An 11,048-nucleotide genomic window follows, 5' to 3' on the forward strand; every position below is an offset into this window, starting at 1 on the left:
CCTGCGTGTGAGATAAGAATTACAAGTACATGTAAACGAAGGGGCAGGGACCTGTTAGTAGGAAAAAAAAGACTCATATGGCCTGAGCACCTCCCTCCCACTGCCCTCACCAGGTGGTCTTCTTTCCACCCTCATCAGCACCCCCATCATCTCTTCTGTGGACAAGACCCACGTCCCCACTGTTCTCCCAGTCTCCACGCTTCTCATCCTCATCTGTACTTAGGCTGATCTTTTGCTTCCTGGGTGTCCCTGAGCCATGCCAGGCCCTGCAGGATAAGTGAGCCAGCCCAGCTCTGCAGTGACCCACTGTCTTAAAATAAGATTTATTATTATTCAGGTATGGCCAAGCCAGCAGACCATGAGATGACTGCCATCGAAAAGATAACTGGGGACTTCCCTGGTGGTCCAGTGGTTAGGACTCGGTGCTTTCACTGCCGTGGCCCCAGGTTCAATCCCTGGTTGGGGAACTAAGATCCTGCAAGCCTCTTGGTGTGGCAAAAATAAATAAATAAATAAATAAGATTATCTGTTACAATTCCCAAGAGGAGGGGGCACAGGCCGCACACGACGCAGGGCCACACGGGAAGCACCAGGGTCCAGCAGGAGGCAGAGGGAGTGAGGGGCGATGGTGGGCAAAGCCTTGAGTGTGGCTTCATGGGGAGGAATGGACAAGGCAGGGTGACATGACTCTGGATGGGCTGGTTTGCATCATTTTGGCGGGTTCTGGAGCGTAGGCGCTGCTCCTGGTTGTCGGGTACGTGCCCTGGGGTGATGGGGCAGGTGGATGGTCGCTGGAGTGTGTGAGCCTGACAGGAGGTGGTGGGTGAGGGCTCTGGGTGGGTCGCTTTGCATATAAAAGGCACGCTCCCAGGCCAGTAGTTTGCACTCTCTAGGAACTGGCCAACCCTGACAGAGGCCATCTCTTTGGGGTCAGAAGGACCCCAAGATGCCCAAGCATCAGAATGTAGAAAGAAGAGGCACGGTTAGTACACCCGGGAGAGGGCCGAGGCAGCCCCAGGTCCCTCCGTCCTCCTACTGGGTGGTGAGGGTGGGGGGTCAGGGACGGACAGAGCTGAGGGTGAGGCAGGATGCTGCCCGGTGAGGCTTGGTCCCACCAGCCTGCTCACTCCTTCTCAGCTCTGCCTAACCCAAAGCAGAGCTTCTCAAATTTCAAGGTGCATTCAAATCCCTGGGGGGAGCTGATTGAGTAAGTCTTGGATGGGTGCCTATTATTATGCATTTCTAACAAGTTCCTGGGGGTTAAGAGTGCTTGACCTTACTTTGAAAACAAACTTAGGGTTACCAAAGGGGAAACGTGGGTGGGGTGGGAGTGATAAATTAGGAGCTTGGGATGAACATACACACACTACTATATAGAAAATAGATAGCACAGGGAGCTCTACTCAGTGCTCTCTAATGACCTATATGGGAAAAGAATCTGAAAAAGAATATATATATATATATATATATATATATATATATATATATATATATAACTGAATCACTTTGCTGAACACCTGAAACTAACACAACATTGTACATCAACTATACTCCAATATAAAATAAAAAATTAAGTTTAAAAAAAAGTGCTTGGGGACTTCTCTGGGGTCCAGTGGTTAAGACTCTGCACTTTCACTGTGGAGAGCCCCGGTTCGACACCTGGTTGGGGAACTATGATCCCACAAGCCACGTGACATAGCCAATAAATAAATAAATAAACAAAAAACATTAAAAAAAAGTAAAAAGTGCTCAACCTTACTGGTTGGCCAGGGCCCTCAGTCTTGGCTGGATCCCAGGGAACCCATTGGCCCCAGGCAAACCGGGGTGTTTGGTCACCTCACCGGTGATGGCAATGGCCCAGTGGCACTGGTACCTGGACCCTTGTTTGAGCAGCGAAATCCTGTCTGAACTCGCCTTCCTTCCCAAGACAGTTGCTCAGAGATGACGGGGAGGTGACATTCTCCACTCGCTCTCAGCCCAGTTCTCTCTGGGTTGACCTTTCCTCCTGGTGGGCACTGCATCTTCTCCTCCTAGAGTGTGGACACACTTGGGTTTTATCCTGCTGGACAGTTCCTACCCATCCAGACACATTTCAGCGTGACCCATCTCAGGGTCAGGACTCACCATCTGTAAACATGTAGACTCATTTGCTGTTTTCCAACTGCCCCAAGGCACAGTCTTCGGCTGCTTTCGGTCCACACCCTGTACAACAGCTAACCATTAACCACCTGAATCCTCTTTTATATTCGTGTTGAGCCCCAAACTCTTCTGCAGCCACCAGAGCCCGGAACTGTCTGCTCACCACAGGCAAACAGGAAGAATATTTTAATAAGCGTGTGGTATGAAACAGCTCCCTAAGGAACAGGGCAACAACCAGTACACATAAAAGAAGAGATGGGTAAATATGACTCTGTATATATTGAACAAACATATAGGTAACTGGGGAGAACATACTACACACACAAAAATTGAACAGAGAAGCTGCCAGAAACAGATGCAACATAGTCAAAAATTATGCGTTGAATATACAAAGACTACAGACAGGTCCAGAAGACAAAAATGAAGACCAAAAGAGGTTGGGAAGAGTCGAATTCCCTGGCAGTCCAATGGTTAGGACTCCGTACTCTCACTGCTGAGGCCCCAGGTTCGATCCCTGGTTGGGGAACTAAAATCCCACAAGCCTCACGGAGCAAAAAAAATGAGGTTAGGAAGAAGCTGCTTGGGACAAGAGAAAATTCAGATTATGAAGAGCTGTGAAAAGATATTCCACTTAAAAGTCTCACAAAAAATCAAAACATGTCACTTTCCACAATTCAGACAGAAACAGATGGAAAAAAAATTAGTATGTGGGGAGGGTAAGGGCATGGCATGGGGAAACGGGTGCATTCACAGGCTGGTGTGAAACTGTAGGTTGGTGCTACATTTCTGATCCATATTTTAGCAATAAGTTTGAATGCACTTTCATATATCCGGAGAAAACTGTAATTCAAAAAGACGCATGCACCCCAATGTTCATTGCAGCACTATTTACAATAGCCAGGATGTGGAAACAACCTAAATGTCCATCAACAGAGGAATGCATAAAGAAGAAGTGGTGGGACTTCCCTGGTGGTGCAGTGGTTAAGAATCCTCCTGCCAATGCAGGGGACACGGGTTCGAGCCCTGGTCCGGGAAGATCCCACATGCCGCAGAGCAACTAAGCCCATGAGCCACAACTACTGAAGCCCACGTACCTAGAGCTCGTGCTCCGCAGCAAGAGAAGCCACCGCAATGAGAAGCCCGCACACTGCAACGAAGACCCCACGCAGCCAAAAATAAATAAATAAGTAAAGTTAAAAAAAAAAAGATACATATATACAATGGAATATTACTCAGCCATAAAGAATGAAATAATGCCATTTGCAGCAACATGGATGGACCTAGAGGATATTATGCTTAGTGAAATAAGTCAGACAGAGAAAAACAAATACCATATGATATCACTTATATGTGGAATCTAAAAATATGACACAAATGAACCTATCTGAAACAGAAACGGACTCACAGACTTAGAGAACAGACTTGTGGTTGCCAAGGGAGAGTGGGGAGGGGGAGGGAAGGATTGGGAGTTTGGGATTGGCAGATGCAAACTATTATATGTAGAATTGATAAACAACAAGGTCCTACTGTATAGCTCAGGGACCTATATTCAATATCTTGTGATAAACCATAATGGAAAAGAATATGAAAAAGAATATATATATATGTATGTATGTATAACTGAGTCACTTTGCTGTACAGCAGAAATTAACACAACATTGTAAATCAACTATCCTTCAATAAAATGAATTTTAAAAAAATGTTTAAACGCCCTCTGATGGAGCAGTTCCCCATCTGGGGACTGGGTCTTCATCAAAACTGAAAAAGAATACACCAGCAGGGTCTGCTCCAGCAGAACAAACCCAGGCAAGGTCCCTTCCCACAAAGAATTTCAGTTAAGTATGAGAACAGATAGAAAAAAGTACAAAAGAAGTAGAAGAGCGATTTGTCAGTGTCTGGAAAAGCTGGAAATGTGCTTTCTCTGTAGCCATTTGTTCTCTGGGGGGGGGGGGTGATTTTTGCCTCTTCCACCCAAGGGGGTATTCGGCAAGGCTTAGAGACATTTTTGATTGTCACAACCGGGGGGAAGGGGTGCTATGGTATACAGTGAATAGAGACCAGGGTTGCTGCTAAACATCCTACAATACACAGGACAGCCTCCCACCCACCCCCCCCAAAAAAGAGTAACTTGCCCAAAATGTAAACTGTGTTGAGGTTGAGGAAGCCACTCTACAGCCCAGCCATTCGGCTTCTGGATAGATGCTCCAAGGAAGGGGGGAACTTGCCCCTGTCCCCCGCTCAAGTACAAGAGTACCCATTGCAATATTTATTCAATGCCATTTGTGTACCAAGCACTGTCCTAGGAAGGGGGCTATTTATAGTCTTTGTAGTGAACATTAAATGTCTACCGATAGGAGAGTGTGGATCAATAAATTGTGGTTCATCCCTACAGCAGAATACGATGTGGCAGATTGAAGAATGAGGTAGTGTATCCATCTAGATATTGATACATCTCAGCTGGCGAAAGCAAGTTGCACTAATCCGACAGCCCACCCTTCAGCCAGCCACACCTCCCAGCCACATGTGTTTGATCCTACAGCTGCCCCGAAGCCCTTCTTTCCCGGGGGGTGGGGGTGGGGGGGGGTTACAGCATTTTTTTTTTTTTTTTTTTTTTGGCCGCACCCTGTGGGATCTAGTTCCCTGACCAGGGCTCGAACCCATGCCCCCCTGCACTGGGGAGAGCAGAGTCTTAACCACTGGACCACCAGGGAAGTCCCCAGTGGTTTACAGCTTTGAGTTAGCATTTTGAGTTCCCATCACCATTCAGTGAACAGACCACAGGGCAATCACACATAGACACACAGATGTCTACCCTGCAGAGGGGAGACAACTTTCCCCAGACATCTGTGGGCTCAGGTAGGGGCAGGACGGGCACATCATTCATTCTTTTGACAAACATTTATTATGCACCTAAGGTATGCTCGCCTGGCATTTTGAACACCCCCACCATCACCACCACACACACACTCTGACATCAAACCCTGGAAAATTCCAGTCTCAGTGGTGGTGCGGTCCCCAGCCCCCTCCTTCCCCTGCTCCAGCTGCAGTTTCCATGGCAACAGCCTGAGCCTGCCTCCTTCTCCAACAGGTAATTGCTGTCGAAGGGAAGGGGCAGCTTGGGGGATGGGAAGGCTCAACCCGCAGGCCTCCCGCAGTGGCCTGTGCAGGACCTCTGTGCCCCTTAAAATACATCCTTGAATGGGAGCTTTGCAAAAAGATCACCAATTTGCCTGTGAGGGCCTGCCCATGGACCCGGTGAGAAATCACACACGTCGTTTAAGCACCAGTGACATCAGCTGTCGTTTCTTCTTTGCTCATTTATGTATTCATTTATTCAACAAATATGGATCAACTGTTCTGGGAGCTGGTGGGATGAGAAAAAACAAAAAACAAACGAACACTGGGAAAGGCACGCTCTTTGGTCTGAGAGCCGAGCTGCCAGCGACATTCGTTCCTTCAAACAAGACTTTTTTTAGGTTCATTTAGCAAAAGTTTATGGAAGGACCACCGCATGCCAGGCAGGGATCATGGGAGGCGTAGGGAATACATCATAAAGAAAGAACGTCAAAATCCCTGCCCAGAATGCCTGGCACTTAGCAGGACCTTCAAACATTTTTAGAATATGAACAAATGAACAAATGAATGGATTCTGTTCAGCTCAAAAATTGGATTCTGGTGCCTTTATTCATTTAACATGATGGCATAGCATTAAGTTTACTTTCTTGGATGGAGGGGCAGTTGGTTGGATGCTGAATACCCTAGAATTTGTCTGAGTAGGAAGCAGGAGGGCAACATTTGGGCAGGGAGAGAGCTGGTGGCCTTCAATTTTCTGCTCACCAGCAGAAAGCTTGAGTGAATACTTTTTATAATTTGAGTGGAGAAAAGGCTCGGTAAACACAATGCTAGAGCTTACAACCACAGAAAGAAAAAGATAAATTAATCTGACTCCATACGAGCTGAAAAAGTAGGTACAGAAGAAATCAAAAATAATATAAGCCAAAATAAAGTGACAAAGTGGGTAAAACTACTTGCAACCCAATGAGAATTAAAGAAATTACATCTTTCACATGCCAATTGTATTTACAAGAAATGAATTAAAAACATGGGAGAAAATGAACTTCAAAATACAGGACTTCAAAATGGACAGAAAGGCTTTAAAGGAGAAAATTGAAATGTTAAAAAAAAAAAAATTACAAAGTGACATTCCAATCTTTGTACTCCAAGAAAAAAAACCAAAAAAGGACATGAAAACCAAACTGGCAAGTCCTTTTTCCGTTTGTAAGGTGGACGAAGATGAAAATACAGACAAGGAGAGTTGGTGATTGCATGAAAAATGGATGCCTTCCCAGGCTAGTGGGGAGAATGCAATTTGTTATAAACTTTCTGGCAAGTTCTTTTGGCAGAAGGCATCCAGGTTTAGTTATGTGCATGCCCTTTGACCCAGCAAATCCACCCCTGGGAATCTCCCCCCTGCAGACACTCACAAAAGTACACACACCCACACGGTGCTCAGGGCAGTCTTGCTGGGGGAGTGACTGATGGAAAAGTCATAGTATGTGTGGCATGTAAAAAGTGCCGTAGCAGCAGAATCTTAAGAGCCCAAAGACAGATTTTTTGCGTGATGAAGAAACTTGTGTTTTGAAGGCTATTGAATGTTACCATTCCATGTTACGTAAACAAGAGCTGGATTAAATACCTGTATACGCATCATTATCTAAATGTGAGCCAATATAACCCACTCGCCCACATATTCACCTCCTAGAAACATCTCTCGAATACCTGCGGTATGTCAGACACTGCATCAGGGAATGAAGGACAGCGGAAAATGTGTCTATTGTCGGAAAGTCTGGGATTAGCAGGTGCAAACTATTACACATAGAATGAATAAACAATAAGGTCCTACTGTATAGCATAGGGAACTATAGTCAGTTTCCTGGGATAAACCATCATGGAAAAGAATATGAGAAACAATGTATATATATGTATAACTGAATCCCTTTGCTGTACAGCAGAAACTAACACAACACTGTAAATCAACTACAATTAAAAAATTTTTTTTCTACATAAGTCCAAGGCCATCTTGGAGAGCAGTTTGACAATATCTAGAAGAGCTGGTGATGTGCGTTCTCCTACCACTCAGAAAATCCACTTTGAGGTCTGTGCCCTAGAACTCTCACACGTGTGGAAGGAGACCAGTTCACTGTGACACTCGCTCACCTGACAAACGTTTATCGAGCAGAGACCACGTACCAGGCACTGCTGTGGGCCCTGGAGACCTCCAGCGGTGCTTGTCATAGCAAGGGGAAAAAAGAAAAAACGAATACGACCTAAATGTCCACCAGCAGGAGAATGGGCGCATTGACTGAGGTCCGTTGACCCCATCGAGTATAATGAGCAGTTGGAAAGCAAGCAAGAGAAGATGGGCACACGCGGCTGAATGATTCGTTGATGTAAGACACCCCCCACCCGGTCTCTCCTCCTCCCTGTTCCACTTCTTTGCTGCCCTCACATCCTCCAAAATGTTTTCTCTCCTCTCTCTTTGTTCGCCGCTTTTAGCTGGCGTTACTTTGAGGACAGGAGTCCTCTTGGAAGATGGGCCGCACGTGTGTGGTTGTGCTCAGAACACAGGGCAACGAGGAGCAAATTCTGGTTCTGATAGACTTGGGGAGGGGGTGCAGAGACCATCACTGCCACAGCAGACTTTGAAGAAGCATGACACACACACACACTACTCTATATAAAACAGATAACTAACAAGGACCTACTGTCTAGCACAGGGAACCCTGCTTAATCCTCTGTGATGTAACCTGACACTAATACAACAATGTAAATCAACTCTACTCCAATATAAATTTTAAAAAAAAGAAAAAGAAAAAAGAAGCACCTGCCTCGTGCTAGCCGGGCTTTTGGATCCCCACACCGCCTAACTCCAGAACTGGAAATTTCCAGCTGCGTCTCCCCGGCCCCCTCCCCTCTCTTCCACCGCCGGATCAGGCTACAGTTTCCATGGCAACGGCCTGAGCCTGCCTCTGCCCCACACATCAGGTGACAGCTCTTGAGGGAAAACAGATGACAAAGACGAAGCCCCGGTTGGGAGAGGGGGGGTACGGGGCAGGGGAGGACTGACACCTGCAGCCCCTCCTCCCCTTCGCCTCCGGGTCAGGCCCGTCTTTTGTGTACATTTACCCGCATCCTTAGACGGGGGTCACGGCGGAAGAAAAGGAAGCTGGTTCTTTGGGTCTCTGCAGTCCTTATATGACTCACAAACCTCCTGCAAGCGCCGGGGATATTGTTCTTAGCTTTTCAACATTCAACATATTGGTCGAAGCCCACTGTGGCGGCCGCTTTCCCTGAAGCCGGGGATGCAATGGTAGGAAAAAACAAGCGGTGTCTGCCCAAGATCCTAATGTCTGAGGCACCCATTCATCCGACACATGCATTTAATCATCTGACAAATAGGTACCGAGGGCTCGCTCTGTGCTGGGTAACAGACCAGGGGTGTGGATGCAACAGAAACAGTCAAAAATCTCTTCCTTGGGATTGACAGATACACACTATACATAAAATAGATAATGAATAAGGACCTACTGTACAGCACAGGGAACTCTACTCAATACTCTGTAATGACCTATATGGGAAAAGAATCTAATAAAGAGTGGATATATGTATACGTATAAGTGACTCACTTTGCTGTACACCTGACACTAACGCAACATTGTAAAGCAACTCTACTCCAATAAAATTTAATTTACAAAAATAAAAATAAAATAAAAAATGCATTCAGTGCCTATTAACAACAACCACAAATCTTTCTTGGAGCTTTTGTTGTAGTTGGGTTACCAGCGGTGAAGAGTAGGGCACTTAAGATCACGTTGTGACAAGAGCATGAAGAAGAAGTAAAGGGGTGGTTGGATAGGGGGTGACTGGGGGCAGCTGTTTTAGCAAGAGGACCCAGGAGAGGGTGAGCATGTTGCAGACGTATAAGCGGAGGGAGCGGGCAAAGTGTGAGGGCAGAGCAGCTAGAGCAGGGGCCTGGAGGCAGGCCTTACAGGGACTTTGCAGGGGAATCCGGGAGCCCCTGAGCCGTGTGAGAGGACAGAGCACGAGAGAGGAAGACACGGGTGGGGCAAGCTCAGGTCGAGATGGAAAGCGCTTTGGGTTTTTTTGCTTTTTTTCTTCTTGAAAGTCCGTTCATAAAACTTTGATTCCACTTACATTAACTTAATACATATGTTCTTACAATTTAATTGGTACTGGAAATTTTATAAGAAATTAAGTAGGGCTTCCCTGGTGGCGCAGTGGTTGAGAGTCTGCCTGCCAATGCAGGGGACACGGGTTCAAGCCCCGGTCTGGGAAGATCCCACATGCCACGGAGCAACTAGGCCCGTGAGCCACAACTACTGAGCCAGCGCGTCTGGAGCCTGTGCTCCGCAACAAGAGAGGCCGCGATAGTGAGAGGCCCGCGCACCGCGATGAAGAGTGGCCCCCGCTTGCCGCGACTAGAGAAAGCCCTCGCACAGAAACGAAGACCCAACACAGCCATAAATAAATAAATAAATAAATAAATATTAAAAAAAAAAAAAGAAATTAAGTAAACCTATCCTTCATCTCAACTTATTTCTCTATTTTTTAAAAATTTTTATTGGAGTATAGTTGATTTACACTGTTGTGTTAGTTTCTGCTGTACAGCAAAGTGAGTCAGTTATACATATACATATATCCATTCTTTTTCAGATTCTTTTCCCATATAGGTCATTACAGAGTATTGAGTAGAGTTCCCTGTGCCTAATAAGTAGGTCCGTATTAGTCATCTATTTTCTATATAGTGGTGTGGGTATGTCAAGAGATGGAAAGCGCTTTGGACGGTATGTTTTGGTGTAGACGGTGTTATTTGCATCCATGGTGTCCATCCATGACGCAGAGATGGAGGCGTCCGCATGGCTCAGGGGCCCCTGGGAGGGAGGGGGACCACACGGATGAGCGCACAGAGGAACCTCAGAAGGACGGATCGTTTACTCGGTGACCGTTCTGCGCTGCGTGGCCGCAGCACTGGATGCCAGACACCTGGAGGTGAACAGGACAAGAGCAAGACGGCGGTGTGGAGGGAATTCCCTGGAGGTCCAGTGGTTAGGACTCAGCGCTCTCACTTCCAGGGCCCTGGGTTCGATCCCTGGTCAGGGAAGATCCCGGAAGCTGCAGGGCGCACCCCCAAAAAAACCCCCAAAGAATAACAAAAAACAAAGACAGTGGCGTGGAGATGGCCACAGAGAGAGGCATCAGGGATGGATTTGGGATGGGACGGGACAAGTGCATCGTGTAGAGCTGTCTGTACCACAGTTGGGAAGGGACCAAAGGTGGTGACCGTGATGGTAATAGTGGTAACAAAATACTTAACCCCATTGGCTGGCTGTGCTATGCTAGGCACCTGCTGTATGCCCTCCATTCACTCCCCTTAGCAGTCCACAAAGGTGAGTGGGACTTCCCCTCCCAGTTGACAGATGAGGTCCCTGAGGCTCAGAGAGGAAGACAGGAGGTCGTCTGGCGTCTGGTCAGATATGGGGGCGCTGGACTCAGATTTGCTTAGTGCTCACCCATCATGTCCTCCCTGTGTCATCGCTGGAGCCTCCGTTTCCTCATCTGGTCAAGAGGGCCCTTGAAGCCATGGAAAGCCCTTTGGGTTTTATTAATGAGCCACTGTAAGTATCAATATAGATAATATCATTGATCTATGTGAACAGGGGTTATAACAGAAACAGAGGCAACAGGAACTCCTGACTCCCAGAGGGACCTGAGACTAAGTTTCACGTGCGAGTTTATGGCTAGCATACAGGAAGCGCTCAGTACACGCAAGCTAGGTGTTTGCAGCAGGGCAAGTCAGAAGCTTTTACTTGCCTTGCTAAAGATTGGAA

General features: G+C 46.8%; 1 non-coding gene across 1 annotated transcript; it reads left to right on the top strand.

Annotated features, from left to right (window-relative positions):
- The first annotated feature begins 394 nt into the window (after positions 1-394).
- On the top strand, positions 395-467 carry TRNAE-UUC (transfer RNA glutamic acid (anticodon UUC)). The gene has a single exon. It is a non-coding gene; the product is annotated as a tRNA-Glu (tRNA).
- The last annotated feature ends 10,581 nt before the right edge of the window (positions 468-11,048 follow it).

This window comes from Balaenoptera acutorostrata, chromosome 19 (assembly GCF_949987535.1).
Source record: "Balaenoptera acutorostrata chromosome 19, mBalAcu1.1, whole genome shotgun sequence".
Lineage (NCBI taxonomy): Eukaryota > Metazoa > Chordata > Mammalia > Artiodactyla > Balaenopteridae > Balaenoptera > Balaenoptera acutorostrata.